Raw genomic sequence first — 18,879 nt, forward strand, 5'->3', positions numbered from 1 at the left:
AATAAAACTTAATTTCAGACATGTGTTGAAAGGGATAGAAAGAAATGAATTACTGCTTCAGTGGTTCATGTGCACCAAGTCAGATAATGTTGTGGAAGCTGCACAATATTTCAACAGCACAGCTGCTCATCCTCTTCAGGTGCTTACTGACATGTTGCTCCAGGAGCCTGGCAATATATGCACAGGCTCACTAGAAAAGCACAGGTACTAACGGTTGGGGCTATAACGTCATTGTAGATTAACCGTAGAGGACGATGAGATTCAGTGCCCCCTACTGGAGAAACAGGTCACAGTTTACACACGTGTGACACGGAGGAAGAATTGCCACAAATTGTGGCCCTGTGTGCGCGCAGACAGTGTGATGGCATCCAGTTTAAGTGTCACGACTCCCCACCTGTGTTGACTCAGATTCATTGGTCTACAGCCTACGATGCCTTAGTACTGCCAATGCTGGTTCCCATGCCTTGCTAAGTTGAAATGCCATTTCTCTATCAATCAAGTTGTTACTTGTACATATTTCTTACGCTTCTTTAATGGAGACCCAGTATGTGGAGGCATACGAAAGGATCTTTGTCTCTCTATAATTCATGCTACGTCCTGTGTCAAGACAGTATTCTGCAACAGTAGACCTACCTGGCCTTTGTTGTTGTTGTGGTCTTCAGTCCTGAGACTGGTTTGATGCAGCTCTCCATGCTACTCTATGCTGTGCAAGCCTCTTCATCTCCCAGTACCTACTGCAGCCTACATCCTTCTGAATCTGCTTAGTGTATTCGTCTCCCTCTACAATTTTTACCCTCCACACTACCCTCCAATACTAAACTGCTGATCCCTCGATGTCTCAGAACATGTCCTACCAACCGATCCCTTCTTCTAGTCAAGTTGTGCCACAAGCTCCTCTCCTCCCCAATTCTATTCAATACCTCCTCATTAGTTGTGTGATCTACCCATCTAATCTTCAGCATTCTTCTGTAGCACCACATTTCGAAAGCTTCTATTCTCTTCTTGTCTAAACTATTTATCGTCCATGTTTCACTTCCATACATGGCTACACTCCATACAAGTACTTTCAGAAACGAATTCCTGACATTTAAATCTATACTCGATGTTAACAAATTTTTCTTCTTCAGAAATGCTTTCCTTGCCATTGCCAGTCTACATTTTATATCCTCTCTACTTCGACCATCATCAGTTATTTTGCTCCCAAATAGCAAAACTCCTTTACTTCTTTAAGTGTCTCATTTCTTAATCTAATTCCCTCAGCATCACCCGACTTAATTTGGCTACGTTCCATTATCCTCGTTTTGCTTTTGTTGATGTTCATCTTATACCCTCCTTTCAAGACACTGTCCATTCCATTCAACTGCTCTTCCAAGTCCTTTGCTGTCTCTCACAGAATTACAATGTCATCGGCAAACCTCAAAGTTTTTATTTCTGCTCCATGGATTTTAATACCTACTCCGTACTTTTCTTTTGTTTCCTTTACTGCTTGCTCAATATACAGATTGAATAACATTGGGGAGAGGCTACAACCCTGACTCACTCCCTTTCCAACCACTACTTCCCTTTCATGCCCCTTGACTCTTATAACTGCCATCTGGTTCCTGTACAAGTTGTAAGTAGCCTTTCGATCCTTGTTTTTTACCCCTGCCACCTTCAGAATTTGAAAGAGAGTATTCCAGTCAACATTGTCAAAAGCTTTCTCTAAGTCTACAAATGCTAGAAACATAGGTTTGCCTTTCCTTAATCTTTCTTCTAAGATAAGTCGTAGGGTCAGTATTGCCTGACATATTCCAATATTTCTATGGAATCCAAACTGATCTTCCACAAGGTCGGCTTCTACCAGTTTTTCCATTCATCTGTAAAGAATTCGCATTAGTATTTTGCAGCTGTGACTTATTAAACTGATAGTTCGCTAATTTTCACATTTGGCCTTACCAGTCTATATTACCATGTCTATATTCAGTGCACCTACCTTTAACAGTGTGACACGTCTGACCAATGTACAATTTCCCACAATGGCGGGGATTTTACATATCCCTGGTCTCCTTGGATCTAGATTGTCTTTAACAGAATCTATCATCATTTTCATTCACTCTGGAGTGTGGTAAGACATATTTTACTTGATGTTTCTTGAACAGCCTATTGGCCTTAAAAAGCATGCTGGCAACATTGGGTAGAAAAACCACCCTAGTGGAATTCTCCATTGTTTCTGGCTGTTCTTGAAGTTTAGTGCATGCAGAATGAAATGCATTTTGGATCTGTTTATTAGAGTTCCTGTTTTGTACAAGCTGAACGAAGATGGCTAAGTTGTATTGATAAGCTTCCTGGATCAGTGGTAACTCTAGCCCTATAACAAGAATCTGTAATACACAACAGCATTGTGATTGGTGATAGCAGCTTGCTGATTGTAGATATAGGTCAGTGTAAGTTGGTTTATAGAACGCATTGCGAGCCAAGGAAGCATCTCGTTTTCGGCAGACCAGCACATTTAAGAATGGGCGATCCACCCTGGATTTTCTGAAATATTGTTCATTAGATAAAAAGTAAGTTGAGGTAGGCATATGTTTGTATAGATGCAAGATGTCCTCCTCCAGCTTAGCTGCTACAAGCTATAGTGAATCCACCAGAGTTACTCGTATGAACAAAGTCACTAATGCGTCAGCTGGTCCAGACCAAAAAGTCTTCAGTCACTGTATAAAATCTCCTGAGTTTCATATATGACGTTCTCACTTTTGGGCCACAGAGCTCAGAAGAGAAGACATATGTTTTGCTAACCAGAACCCCTTCATTATGTATCTTAGGCAGCTCATAAAGTCATGATGGTACTGGAGCTTATACTCTTAAGCTCTTTCTAAGATGGTCAGGAAACTGGCTCCGTATAAAATGGGCACTCTGATAAAACAGATTCTAAATCCATTAAACCGGCATGCACCAACTCAAGAACAACCATGATGTTCAAAAAACATCAATTAAAATGTATACCTTTCATCCTCCAGCACGAGTGAAAATGATGTGTGTTCTGTTAAAGACAGCCTAGGTCCAAGGAGACCAGGGATATATAAAATCCCATGCCAGTGGGTCAAATTGTACATTGGCCAGACGTGTTGCGCAGTTAAAGATAGATGCACTGAACAGAGACGTTACACCAGAATGGGTCAGTCAGAAAAGTCTGCTGTTGCTGAATATTGTCTTGACAGGAGTGCAACAAGATTTACAGAGACGAAGATCCTTTCATCTGCCTCTGTGTACTGGGACTCCATCATTAAAGAAGCAGTAGAAATATGTGTAAGTAACAACCTGATTAGGGACTCATGATTTCAATTTAGCAAGGCACGGGAACCAGCAATGGTGGTATTAAGGCATCGTCGGCCACAAACCAACAAATTCGAGTCAACAAAGATGGGGAATGGGAGTCAAGACATTACATTGGGCACCAACACAGACGCACACACACTCGCCCTCGATTTGCAGCCACGCTTTTGCCGTGGAGCACATTTGAAGACAGTGGCACATTTTGCTGGTAGGGGGCACTGGATGTCATCACCCTCCACAATTTGTCTACAATGACATTATAGCACCACCCTGTGGCACCTGTGCTCTTCTAGCGAGCCAGCACATGTATCTGTGAGTGACTGCAACAACACATCAGTAAGCATCTGAAGATGATGAGCAGGTGTCTTATTGAAATATTGTGCAGTTTTCACAACAATATCTGATACAGTGCCTGTGAACCACTGAAGCAGTTATTACATTGGGAACGTCTCAGACAGCACAAATGAATTACCAGGTGTACCGGTATGAAATGAGCGTTAAGATACAAATGTGTCGATAGGGAACATTTGTTGTGAACGAGACTTAATTTTTTTTGTTTGGTTGGTATGACATCTGTCAAAGATATTTAGTATACATCAAGTTGTGGAACAAACAACATCATATGTTTTCATCATGTTAACAATGTCAAATATTGTACCAGAAAGTGATGATTTGCGGAAAGCATTAATTTTTTGTTTTCATTTGAAAAAAAGTGCTGCAGAGTCGCATCGAATGCTTGTCGAGGCGTATGGTGATCATGTTCTATCGGAAGAAACATGCAAAAGATGGTTTCAACAGTTCAGAAATAATGATTTTGATGTGAGAAATGAAGAATGTGGAAGACCACCAAAAAACTTTGAAGACGCCGAATTGCAAGCAATATTGGATGAAGATTATACTTTGAGTCAGAAGCAAATGCCATCAATGCTAAATGTTGCACAACAAACAATTTCTGACCGTTTGAAAGCTATGGGAAAGATCCAAAAGTGTGGAAAATGGGTGCCACATAAATTGAATTAAAGACAGATGGAAAACCGAAAAACCATTTGTCAAATTTTGCTTCAAAGACATGAAAAGAAAATCAATTTTGCATCGAATTGTTACTGGTGATGAAAAATGGATTTCTTTTAAGAATCCTAAACGGGAAAAATCATGAGTTAATCCGGAACAACCATCAACATCGACTGCAAAACCAGACCGATTCGGCAAGAAGACAATGCTCTGTGTTTGGTGGAATCAGAAAGGTGTGGTGTATCATGAGCTTATAAAACACAGTGAAACTGTGAATACTAATTGCTACAGACAACAAATGATCAATTTGAACTATGCATTGATCGAAAAAAGACCAGAATGGGCCAGAAGACATGGCAAAGTAATTTTTTTACACAACAATGCACCTGCACACAAAGCAAAACTGGTTCAGGATACAATCAAAACACTTGGCTGGGAGCTGCTACCCCACCCGCCGTATTCACCAGACTTGGCCCCTTCCGACTACCATTTGTTTTCATCAATGGGACACGCATTGGCTGAGGAACACTTCGATTCCTACGAAGAAGTCGAAAATTGGGTGTCTGATTGGTTTGCTTCAAAAGATGAACATTTCTATTGGCATGGTGTCCACAAATTGCCAGAAAGGTGTATAGAAAGCAATGGTCAGTACTTTTAATAAAATTTTTTTACTTTTCAATTCAAAATTAGTGTTTCATTTTCACAAAAAACACTCATTTCATACCGGTACACCTGGTACTGTTTGTATGGAATTATTAATAGATTAAAAACTGCATCTGAATGAAGATAAACATCATACTGTTTCAGTATATGTACCTGGAAGACCTCATGTATTTATGTAATAGCATGACAAGAGCATTTTCAAATACAGATGTTCACAAAGAAAATATGCTACAACATTTTTAAGCAAATTACATTGCTTATCAGAAGTGGAGGGTTCCTCACCCCGAGGACCGGGAGCGGCCAGACTTGGAACTGTGCCTGTGGTGGGTGCGCAGCTGCCAGCGCTCTATCGGGCAGAGTGACTCGTCCGCCGGGAGGACTGCCTTGGCCAGCTGGGCTCGCCTTATTATGTACTGTGCAAACACACAAAATATTATGCCCAAAATAACTCCTGTTAATGCTGGGCTAGTATAAATGATTGGTAAGGTTTCATGATTTTTCAAGTGACAATGGAAAACATGACTATTATTGTAGTAGCAATGAATAAAAGATCTGTCAAAGTTTCATTCTGCATTACTCAAATTGCCATCAGATGGCAGTTGTAACTGTTGACAAAGTGGTGGCCAACGGTTAGATGAGAGCATCTTTTACTGGTTAATCAGTATAAATACATATGTTTGTTCAAAATCGTGTATCCACAAAAGTTCTCAATGAATTACTTTGAAATTTTGACATTGCATTGCATTATAATACAGGTGTGTTTTTAGATACTTATTTCTTTATAAAAAATAGACCAAAGAGGTTCCAGTACTCTAACCTTCCGGGGAGATGTTCTTGAAATTTAGGTTTCAAAAATGAACAGCATAGAGACAGAAGTGATGACACTTTCTGTAGGACTGGAACATCATTTTGCGGGACAATGCTCAAGCACATACAGTGCAAGCTGTTACTGATTTTCTAAGTGCTATACCACCTACTGCACTCCCCTGACTTAAGCCCTCATGAGTTCGATTTCCAAACTGAAGGAAAAACTTCAAGGCATTCGCTTCACAACTGCTACAAATTCGTCGGGCAATAGACCGCACCGCTCGAACTGTCAACACAACTGGCACTGGTAAGAGTATCCTACGACTTCCACATTGCTGGCAATGAGTTATACACAATGCAGGTGACTACTTTGAAGGTCAGTAAAACTTTGAAACATGTATCTATTTTGTACGAGCTGTAAATAAATAGTTACCACTATTAAAGTTCCAACCCTTGTAAATACAAACGTACATGTTAGTCTCTTTATAATTTCAAATCTCTGAAAGTGCTTCATGGATTGCTTTGAAATTTTGATACAACATTGCATTCAAATACTCGAGAGTTTTTATATACTTACTGGAACACCATATGGTGTATATGTAATATTTATATAATAAAAGGGGAAACATTAGGAAAATGTAAATGTTAGTTTGTTCAAAAGCATTAATCTCTTTCTTGACCAATTGGTTTAAAATTCTGACAAAACATTTAATTCTAATATGGGCATGTTTTTAGGTATCCAATTCTTTAATATGTGCATATGGAAAACATTTTTGGTTACCAAAGATCTCAAAACGTACTTTACCAATTTACTTCCAATTTTTACACATTACTATAATAAATCTTTAGGCACATATAGACTATATACTTTTTGATATATATGGCTTACTGGTTTATGATTAGACTACTGGCACAGGACCTGAACTTGCAATAACAGTAAATAAGGCTTAAGGTCCGAGAAAGACGGGTGAAGAGGCAATGGACAGAGGTGTGTGACAAAATGGACACAGAAAATGGGAAGGAGGAGGTGGATGGGGACAGGGGCAGGAGAAGATGGAGGGAGGGTGAGGTGAAGATGGATAGAGATAGGTGGAGGAGGTGACAGACAGAGAGAGGGGGAAGGATGAGCAGATGGATGAAGAAAATACAGAGACAGGGGAGAAAAGGAGGTAAGGACATATATCCAATTCCTATACATATTAGAAACATGTGTTTTCTCTTTTCTTTCTTTTCTATTTAAGCAGATTGTGCCACAGCAATTTGTGGCTGGGCACAGCTAGTTATTACAATAAAGTAAAAACAACAAGTGGCCACACAATTTCAAACCAACAGCTGGCAGTTCACAGATGACAGTTCATCTTTAACTGTACATCTGAAGTTCATTGATTTTCACTGTGTTAAATGCTCCTTGGGGTGATGGTGCCATATAGCAGAAATGGTGTAAGAAAAAGGCTGTTTTACATAATTGGACCTAACTATGAATGTAAGGCACCAAACTCCAAGGACCTTTTGTCATACTGAAAATCATCTAACATCACCTTTAAGCATAGGATATGTGCAATTTTAAATGTGAACAGTCATTGGACAATGAGCTGCTCATTCAAAACTGCTAAGGGGTTACTTCTTCATAAATAATGTTATTAACAGGGACAGTTTGCCATTATTATTATGTTATAAAAAGGAACCTGTATCTTTACACAGCTATAGACTCACAAATTAACACAAAGCATTTTTTACTTATGGGTATCATCAACATCAGTCCATCACTATGGTAATTTTAGAACAAAATTGAGGATGGATCCTCCTGACAACTGTATCTGTGTGCACCAGTTCTAGTAAAATGTTGAAGCAGGGGGTGGGGGGGGGGGGGGGAGGGGCTGCTGTGTCAGAAATGATAGTGAATTGAATCAGGGAACCTGCTCTCCATTGCCCTAAGAAACAAACTGCAGAGGCAGCAAAGAAATGAGATATCTCAAACCAAATTATGGTATGTGTTACCGTATGTGTCTGAGGGTGAGCCATATAGCTTAAACTACCCTGAGCTTTAACAGGTAAAGATAAAAGCCTACACACAATGTTCAGCACTGCACTGTAAGCATTTCTGGAAGAAAGTTGTTTTCATGTGAATAGAGAGTAGAAAAACCCCACTGTTACGTGGAGCACATACATGACTCAGCCAAAGTGAATATGTAGGGTACTGCAGGGAAGACAGAGTTCAACAGCCCATCCTTCTTCACTGCACAGGCAGTGTCAGGGCCATTGTATCTGGACGTGCTTACAAAATGGTTGTTACTGCAGTTGAACACTGACAATGACAATTTCACAGTGGAACAGGATGGTGCACTACCTGACTTCTGCAAAGAGGTCAGAGTAATTTTAAGCTGACAGCTGCGGCAACGACAGTTCGTGGCAGTGATGTATTGGACAGGGGACAGACTTTTCTACCACTAATTCCTTTTTTTGCACAGTGATTACACTTAACTACAGTAAAAAAACATCAACACATACACACATTGTATGAATTTTTAAAAATTCTGTTGAGTAGAAGCAGTTGTCAAGCAAATACAATGATTTCCATTTGTGCTTGAAGTTAATTTTGTTGTTTATTAAATTTTTAGTTTTAATACAGTTCAAATTGCAATAAATGCTAATTATTGCAAGCAGCTTCAATGATATTGTCATTAGGCAATAGTCATTTTGAGAAAAATTGTACTTCACGTCTTCACAAAGCTGTGGCAGTTGTCCTCACCTCCCAATGTCATGCGGAGTAAATCTGTGGAGCAGTGGACGCAACGTCGTCAAGGCGTGAATTAATTTTTCTCTCATGATGACTGATTGAAATTGGTTTTAATATTTACTATTACCCTCATAGATTTGAATGTAGAATATGATGTACCATAGACAAATAAGCCTGATGGTTGCCCACAGCAATTCAGTTTGGCAACGTGGACTTTGTTTGCCCACTCTCTGCTGCTGTGCATGCACAGTTCTCATCCCTTCGCTGCTCCACCTCTATACACGGAAGCACCATCTTACATGATGCGAGCTATAGTATGTGACAATGGCACAGAAGTTACTGACTAAACTCACTCAATGAGCCAATTTGAACAATGGCAGCAGGGTCCATAGCTTGTTGATGAAACTAGTTAATCTGTGCTTGGTTCATGCGTAAAGTTTTGTGACAGGTGTTTGTTAACTTTTTCTAGCTCAGTGATGCCACATGGCATCATCACATTTAACTGTTCCTCAAGACCAAACTATATGTTTAAAGATTATAAACACCAATGCAGGACTTTCCAAACTTCATTAGGCTGTATACTGTGAGTTTGATAAAACAGAGAGCATACACTGACAAATATATTGTTGAGCGGTGCCTGTGCTACAGTATATGCAACTGAACTTTCAAAATATTATATCAAGGTACAGGAAGCAAAACAATTTGAAAGTTGCACTAATAAATTATTGTTGAATGTGTAAATTAACTACATGCATGCTCCTAAATTAAGGATAATGCTGATACATGTTAAAACAACACTCTGGTGGGCGGTTTGCAGGTTTAAATCACCTCAGGGTATGACCATGCAGTGCATTTGACCTGCAGTCATCGCACAGTGGTGCTGGCAACAGTCCACATACGCAGAGGTGTGTTGGTGCATGTCAGAGTATGGTGCAGTGAGTAAGCGTGCAGACGTTTTCAGACGTGCTAATGGTGACTGTGTGTTGAAAATGGCTCAGAGAACACAGTCATGAGGGGTAGAATACTAGGGTGACTAGAGGCTGGTCAAACATAGCAGGTCATAGCATGGACCCTCCGTGTGCCACAAAGTGTGATCTCAAGATTATGGCAATGATTCCAGCAGACAGGAAACATGTCCAGCACTACAGTATGGGTCGTACACAGTGTACAACACCACAAGAAGACTGATATCTCACCATCAGTGCCCGCAGACGGCCACAGAGTACTGCAGGTAGCCTTGCTTGGGACCTTACTGCAGGCACTGGAACAGTTGTCTCCAGACACAGTCTACAGACCACTGAACAGACATGGTTTATTCACCCAGAGACCTGCAAGGTGCATTCCATTGAGCCCTGGTCACAGGAGAGGCCGTAAAGCCTGGTGTCAGGAACACAGTACATGGTCATTGGAACAGTGGTCCCAGGTTATGTTCACAGACGAGTCCAGGTATAGTCTGAACAGTGATTCTCGCAGGGTTTTCATCTGGCATGAACCAGGAACTAGATACGAACCCCTTAGTGTCCTTGAAAGGGACCTGTATGGAGGTCGTGGTTTGATGGTGTGGGGTGGGATTATGATTGCTGCATGTACACCCCTGCATGTCTTTGACAGAGGAACTCTAACAGGTGAATTGAATCGGTCGGGATGTCATTTTGCACCAGTATGTCCACTTTTTCAGGGGTGCAGTGTGTCCCACCTTCCTCCTGATGGATGATAATGCACAGCCCCACCAAGCTGCCATCATGGAGGAGTACCTTGAAACAGAATATATCAGGAGTATGGAGTGGCCTGCCTGTTCTCCAGACTTAAACCCTATTGAGCACATCTGGGATGCTCTCGGTTGACGTACCGCTGCACGTGTTCGAACCCCTAGGACACTTCAGGAGCTCTGACAGGCACTGGTGCAAGAATGGGAGGCTATACCCCAGCAGCTGCTTGACCACCTGATCCAGAGTATGCCAACTTGTTGTGCGGCCTGTGTACGTGTGCATGGTGATCATATCCCATATTGATGTTGGGGTACATGCACAGGGAACAGTGGTGTTTTGCAGCACATGTGTTACGGGACAGTTTTCTCAACTTATCACCAGTACCGTGGATGTACACATCTGTGTTGTGTGTGTTCCCTATGCTATTAGCGCCAGTTTTGTGTAGTGCCACGTTGTGTGGCACCACATTCTGCAATTATCCTTAATTTATGAGCATGAGTGTAGTAAACACTTTGAAAATGATGTTAGTTATGGGAGCTTGTTGCTTGGAAGTTACAAATATATGCCATTCCATTTGACAGCATTGGGAATTTGTTATGATACTGAATGTAGTACAAGCAAAAACTAACATTTGCAATAGAGTGTAGCTCTGATAATTTTAAGTTTCTTTTGATGTTAGGATATACTAATTGGTCATATTAATATTTTAATACTCTGTTTTGATATAATTTACCAGCATTTTTGCTGCTTTAGTAAAAATTCCTGATTTGTTTATCAGATGATTCACAACCGTAAATCGTTTTCAGAGGAAAAAATAAAGTTGCTTCTCAAAAGTGATTTATTTGATTTGGACCATGATACATCTGATAAGAATGGAGAAATTGAAACTGCTAAGCATCAGGACCCTACTACATTCGATGTACAGTTTGTTCAAGGATTGGCCGGTTGGCTGTATTGGGGTATGAAGGGACCAAACTTTAGGGTCGTCAGTCCCTTTTTCATGGCACAAACAAGGCTCAAGGTAAGATAACACCCAAATTTAGTGTGAGAAAGTAAACAGGGTTAAAAGGAATGGGGAACCACAATGAAAGATAAAACAAAAGAAATGAGCAAGAAAGGGGGAAAATGTATACCACAAGGAAAAGTAAAGGAAAGTACAAAAACCAGAGAGCAGATGGTCTGTGCTGGCTGATCACAAGAATAAAAGAGGATGAGCCAGCCACTCTGGAACACACTAAAATGTCCAGCTCAAAAATACAATGTGAGATGAACACACATAGGGTAAAGATGAACACAAAGACAAATTAATGCAAAGAAAGGGAGACAGAGAGTTAAAATGGAGGGAGGGTGGAGGCCTTGGACAGAAGGCCAGACACCCACCCTTAGATGGTACGATAAAAACTCCCCTCATGAGTAAGACGTAAAACTAAATCTGTTGTTGAGGCATTGTCACCCAGCACTGTAGGTAGTGTGCTGGGAAGGGTAAAAGTCACCCGCAGACTGGCTAAAAGTGGGCAGTCCAACAAGATGTGGATGATAGTCATAGGGAAGCCAAGCTACTCTGAGGTAGGTCCTTGCGATGAAGGAGGTGAACATGTGTTAGCCACGTATGGCCAATGCGGAGCCGGCAAAAGACAACAGATTCCCTGTGAGTGGCTCGTGTGGATGACTGCCACACTACTGTTATCTCCTTGATAACACAGAGTTTATATGGTGTTATGAGGGTGTGCCATTCAGTATCTCAGACTACAAAAGCTTTGTGGTGGAAGACTGATTGCAAATCAGTCTCCGGCAGGCCAATCTCCATAGTTGGTTTACTGGTAGCCTGTTTGGCCAGGTGGTCACCAAGTTCATTGCCCGGTACCCCAACATGTCCTGGTGTACAGATGAAGGTCACTGAATGTCCACTGTTCTCGAGGGCATAAAGAGACTGATGGATAGTCATTACCAAAGGATGTCTGAGCCGTGGTAAAAATTGCTGTTTTGAAGAGCGCGTTGCAGCGCATAGTGTGAAGCAGTCACCCTCCGATTCTGGCAGTGGTGCTGCTGTGGCAATCGCAGCTTTGGTGTCTCCCTCTGGTGGGAAAGGGGAAAGGTTGCCTGTTCACGTGCATTTAAGGGTTGCTATGAGCTCGCTAGGCAGTGAGTTGAGCAGTTGGTCAGTCGGAGTGAGACTGGCTCAGTCTCGCGTCACCAGTTGTTGGTCTGTCTCTTGTTCACATTTGTGCAGCAGTTAGTGTCTGCCTGTCGTCGGAGTGCTAGTATGTCTGTCGTTTGGATCAAACTTTAAAGCCAGAAAATGAGAGTCTTGCCACTCTGCCAGTAACAGAACTCAGCTAGTGGTCACCCAGTTGGGGCTGAGGTCCTGCATCTGAGTCCGCCAGCCAGTCTGCTCGAGTTGCTCGGGCAATGGTCATTGGCGGTTGGATCGATCAGTTGATCGGTCGTGCACTGAGACACAAGATGACTTGTCCACCTTGAGCATCAGCGCATGTGAGGTCCCCACATGAGTCCAGTGGGCCGCGCCGTATAGCGAGGGGTAGTGGCTTCACGGCCCACATGAGAGCAACAGGAGTCAACCCACGACATCAGTCTGGCTGGCGTGAGCTGCGACGCTGTGAGACGGGAGATCGGCGTGCCTGCATGCATCCGTTGAAGCAGCTGGCAGCGGACGGTTCGGGAGAGCATTTTGGGGATGCTGCACCAGGCCTTCGCCAGGCATAGCAGTTTATCAGAAGTTAAGTGATTCGTGATATGTTGTTTCATTTACTTGTTAAATTCTACTTGTTTTCTTGGTCAGTCTCTCATCCCAGCTTGCTCGTCTGTCTCTTATCTGAATTTGTTAAGCAGTTAGAATCTGTCTGTCGGTCTGCCGTACGTTAATAGCTGCTTCTGTCATGTTTGTCGGAATCATCTTGAGAGGCGGTATATGTGCAATGTAGAGCATGTTTGTACATTTTATGTAAGACTGCATTTCATGGGTTTTTATTTAAATGGTCATTTTAGTATATAAAGTTGTCACCCTTCCACCATGAGAGTTCTTTTTTAAAAATAAGTTGCACTTTCAGTGGCAAGTAATTTTTTTTTAATGTTATTATTTTGTACCGTTTCCATCCCTCCTACGGGGTGCATAGTTTATGTGTTTGTGTGAGTTGTTAAAATTTTTAGTTTAAAGTAATCTGGTGTGTTGCAGATTTGCACCAGTGTACTCTTTCAGAGGTTGTTGTGAGCGATCGCGACTACCGCCATGTTAAAAGGGAGAGGCAAGGTTCTCAGCCCGAAAGCTCATACATTAATTAATTAATTAATTGTAACTTGATATTTAGAGGGTGCTTTCTGATTATAATTTTTAAATCTGTTTTTTTTTTAAAAAAAGGGTTTTTAGGAATAATATTTCCACTTGTTGAAAGAAATTTGTTTTCATCAATTACCCACTGGCAACTACTTCCACACTCATATAGTGTGATTAAATGTGTTAATGTTCTTGATGAATTGCCAGTAAATAAAGTAAATTCTTTAAGAAAAGATTTTGAAAGTAAATTTATGGTTCAATATCAAAGGAAGCACTCGTCGAGAGCTTGTAGGCTGCTTAAGGAGTCACTACAGATGACAAAGGACTCACCGGTGCAGGAGTGGATAGCTCAAGTGTGCGATAAATGGCTACCAACTCTGCAGTGAAAACACTGCAGCCATCCAGCAAGGAGTGCTGTTCAGGATGTTCAGCATGAGTGTAAGCGAAGCCAACAAGACTGTCGACCATTCATCCATCGTGTAGACTATTTCTCAGCCCTGGAAATCGCTGAGAAGAGAGAGAAATTGCTGGCAGAGGACCTTAGGTAGAACGGAGCCTTTAGGGCCTTGTGCTAGGTCCAGGTGAAGCCGTGGCCGAGGTATGGACCATGGAGGTTTATGGAAGTGGACCTGTAAGAAAGGTGGCAAGGAGAAAGTGTCAAGTTTATTAAGAAGTGACCAGACATGGACAGTGAGGGTATTCTCAGTGCTGGGCTGCCATTGCGGGACATGGATCACTGTATTAGGAAAAAGGAGACGGTAATTTGGATGGCGAGGTGAAATGCGAATGTGGGTGGTATAATTTGCAAGCAATAGTTGCCATTGGAGCCGCAATGGAGGAACACCAGCTTCCACAAGCAGTCTGTTCACGGGGCTTGTTCAGAAGGCTCCCATCACGAGCTGAACACAGTGGTGGGTAGGGTCCAGCAGACACAGTGCACCGGGCAATGATGAACCATTCGCCAGAGCCACAATGGAGGAATGCTAGCTTCCACAAGGAAGCTGTTCACGGGGCTTGTTCGGAAGGATCCGGTCATGAGCCAAACTCCACAGTGGTGGATAGGGTCCAGCAGACGCAGTGCGCAGGGCAATGTTAAACAAGGGTTTTGTACAGCTGCAGCAGTGTACGATGATCAGCATCCCAGTCAGTGTGGCTCAGGCACTGAATGATATTAAGGTGTTGCCAGCACTTGTCCTTAAGCTGACAAAGGTGCGGAAGCCAAGTTAAGTGGGTGTCGAATACCAGTCTCAAAAAGCGACAAGTCTCCACTATATCTAGTGGTTGGTCATTGAGGTAAAGTTCTGGATGGGGATGGATAGCACAATGATGACAGAAGTTCATGATGGAAGTTCTGGTGGCCAAAAACTGAAAGCCATGAGTGACGGCCCATGACTGCACCTTCCGTATAGTTCCCTGCAGCCGGCACTCAGCCACAGCAATAGAAGAGGAGCAGAAGGAAATACAAAAGTTGTTCACATATAGGAGGGGAGAGACTGACGATGCTATTGCTAATGCAAGACCATTGAGGGCAATTAGTAAGAGTGGAACACTCACGACAGAGCCCTGCGGGACCCTAATCTCTTGTATATGGGATGCACTGTGGGATGCACCAATTTGAACTCTGAAAATGTGGAGCAACAAAAAGTTCTGTATAAAGATCGGGAGTGGGCCCCAGAGACCCCACTCATGCAGAGTAGTGAGGATGTGGTGTTGCCAGGTAGTATCATAGGCCTTCGTGAGGTCAAAAAAGACAGCAATAATGTATTGTCACCCATAAAGGCCAATCAAATGGCAGATTTCAGGTGCACCATGTTGTTGATGGCGGAGTGTCCTTGGTGAAAACTGTCCTGGGATGGAGCCAGAAAGCCCCAAGATTCAAGAAGCCAACACAGCTGCCGGTTCACGATACATTCGAGTAGCTTGCACAGAACTTTGGTTAGGCTGATAGGATGATAGCTATCAACACATGGGTACTTACCAGGCTTTAGCCCTGGGATGAGGATACTATCCCACCATTGTAACAGAAATTCTCCATCATTCCAGATGCAGTTAGAGATGTCAAGGAGGTGGTGCTGGGAATCTGCTGACAAATGTTTTAGCATTTGTGAATGGACGTGGTCTGGGCCAGGGGATGTGTCAGGACAGTCAGTAAGGGTACTGATAAATTCCCATGCACTCAAGGGAGCATTATATGGCTCAGGGTGGCGTGTAGGAAAAAAAAAAAGATGTTGTCGTTCCACCCTCTGTTTGAGGAGATGAAAGGTGGGGTGATAATTCTCAGACACAAAGATGTGAGCATAATTGTCAGCAAGACACTCCATGATTACATCTGGATTGGCAGATACAGCTCCATTTGTGGAAATTCCAGGGACACCTACAGGGGTCGGATAGCAGTAAAGTCGGCGGAGCTTTGTTCAAACATGGGAAGAGGAGGTTCACGTTCAAATGGTGGAGACATAGCGTTCCCAACACTCCTGCTTTCTTTGTTTGATGCGTAGGTGAACCTGGGCATGGCACCATTTGAAGGCAATGAGATTCTCCAGGGATGGGTGGTGCTTATGACGTTGGAGAGCCCACCTACAGTCTCTAATGGCTGCAGCGATTTCTGGCGACCACCAAGGCACTGACCTCCATCAGCGGCAACTGGAGGAACAATGGATTGCCGATTCAGCTGTGTCAATAATGGCAATAGTGATGGTGTGAATCACCTCATCGATGGTGGCATGCAACGGAGATTCAACAGTGGTAGCGAATGTGGAAGTGTCCCAGTCAGCCTTGGGAAGAGCCCACTTGGGCAAGCGGTGAGATGAGGGACGCTATGGTAGGGACAGGAAGAGTGGAAAGTGGTCACTAACACACAAGTCATCATGTGCTCTCCAGTGGATAGATGGGAGGAGGCCAGGACTGCAAACCAATAGGTCAATGGCCAAGTATGTGCCATGCACCACACTGAAATGTGTGGGGGCACCTGTATTTAGGAGGCAAAGGTCGAATTGAGTTAAAAAGGTCCTCAACATCTTTGCCATGGCCAGTTACATTGGTTCCTCCCCACAAAGGGTTATGGGCATTAAAATCACCCAGAAGGAGAAAAGGCGGGGAGAGTTGCAAAATAAGTGCAGCCAATACATGGGGCGGTGTGTCACCATCTGGAGTGAGGTAGATGTTACATGCCATAATTTCCTGAGTTGTCCTCACCCTGACAGTCACAGCTTCTAAAGGTATTTAAAGAGGCACTGGTTCGCTACAGACAGAGGTAACGACTAGGATGAAAACTCCACCTGACAGTCTGTCACAGACAGGACAGTTTGTGTAGTACCCCCGATAGCCACGAAGTGTGGCATCGGCATTGCAGGAATCCACGTCTCCTGAAGGACAATGCAAAAAGCAGGCGTAACATTTAAAAGTTGATGTAACTTAAACAGGTGGGAGAAAAAACTCGCTGCACTTCCACAGGAGGATGATGCTTTCTGGAAGCAGGTTATGTTGCAAATCACCTGCCGCTACTGGTTGAGTCTTTGTATCTGTTGCCATTGCGGATGAGGTGTCGGTGAGAACCACATCCTCATCCTCAGATGCAGAACTAGCAGGGATTGGTGGTGTTGGGACCACTGGACAGTTCTGTTTCTTAGTAGACTTCTTCTTCATCTACTTGCTCTCTCACTTCTCTGTAGGGACTTGCTGGGAGGGCATCTCTGAAGTAGCTTCAGGAATGGACGATGGCGATTGTCCACTGTGGCATTAGTAGAGACTTTGGAAGGTAGGGTCCCAAGGGACCCCTTCTGCATGAGAGGTGCCGGAGGAGAGTGTTGCGTCTCTAGCTGGGGGGAGGGGACCGATGTCCCAGGCATTTGTGGGGGTGGGATATTGCTCCTGAAGTATGTGCTTTGGGAGCAACATCAGAAGATGTGCCCTATACCACCAACGGGGCAGATGTATTCAGGTGGCCTGAAGGGCCCACTCTATGCGGCATGGAGTGTGGAACTAGGAGTGTTGTAACTGCGACCAGAACAGTCGCAGGGTGGCTGAGAAAGTGCGGCGGGACCAAACAGAGAGCAGCCTGCAAACAAATGAATGGAAAAGACTGACACGAAACAACAGCGGACGATCAAGAGAGACCTTATGACAACAACACGCAAGAAGCAACGGAGTGACAGAGACAACCAAACAAATCCAAGACGTCCACTAGTAATGAAAACAAAGAACAGTAAACATGCTGTCTATCGTTGAGGTGATATGTCAAGACGCACACAACAATTAGACTCACTGTCTGGAGGCAGGCACTTAAATACACGATTGGAGGTGCCGCTATTGGCCACTGGGACCACGTGTTCCACTGTGGCGCCCCCATACTAAATGTGGGCCAGGAGGCGTGCACCGCCACAGCTTATGGCGTAATGGTGCAGAGACCTCTAGGGGTCTTCAAAATCCCTGACATCTGGTGCAGATTCAAATTCCGCAGTGCGTAGTACCAGAACCAGTGCATGAAAGGGTGATGTCAACATTGCTGCAGCATATGTGGACATAATTAAGTCTGGTGATGTTGTGGGTATTAGATTAGTAAATGAGACACTTAAACTAGTAAAGGAGTTTTGCTATTTGGGGAGCAAAATAACTGATGATGGTTGAAGTAGAGAGGATATAAAATGTAGACTGGCAATGGCAAGGAAAGCGTTTCTGAAGAAGAGAAATTTGTTAACATCGAGTATAGATTTAAGTGTCAGGAAGTCATTTCTGAAAGTATTTGTATGGAGTATAGCTATGTATGGAAAGGAAACGTGGACCATAAAAAAATAGACAAGAAGAGAATAGAAGCTTTCGGAATGTGATGCGACAAACAAATGCTGAAGATTAGATTGGTAGATCGCATAAGTAATGAGGAGGTATTGAATAGAATTGGGGAGAAGAGGTATTTGTTTCACAACTTGAGTAGAAGAAGGGATCAGTTGGTACGCCATATTCTGAGGCATCAAGCGGTAATTTAGTATTGGAGGGTAAAAATCGTAGAGGGAGACCAAGGGATGAATACACTAAGCAGATTCAGACGGATGTAGGTTGCAGTAGGTACTGGTAGATGAAGAAGCTTGCACAGGATAGAGTAGCATGGAGAGCTGCATCAAACCAGTCTCAGGACTGAAGACCACAACAACAACAACAATGTGGATGTCAACCGAATGGGGTGCATTCGTTCAAATTTACGTTTAGCCTCTTGGCAAGTCAGCTGGTCCAGGGTCTTGTACTCTATAATTTTCTGCTCCTTTTGGTGTACTGTGCAGTCTGGCGAGCAGAGGGAGTGGTGCTCTCTACAGTTCACACAAGTGGGAGGTGGCACATATGGAATATTTGGATGC

The sequence above is a fragment of the Schistocerca nitens genome, chromosome 12 (assembly GCF_023898315.1).
Source record: "Schistocerca nitens isolate TAMUIC-IGC-003100 chromosome 12, iqSchNite1.1, whole genome shotgun sequence".
NCBI lineage: Eukaryota > Metazoa > Arthropoda > Insecta > Orthoptera > Acrididae > Schistocerca > Schistocerca nitens.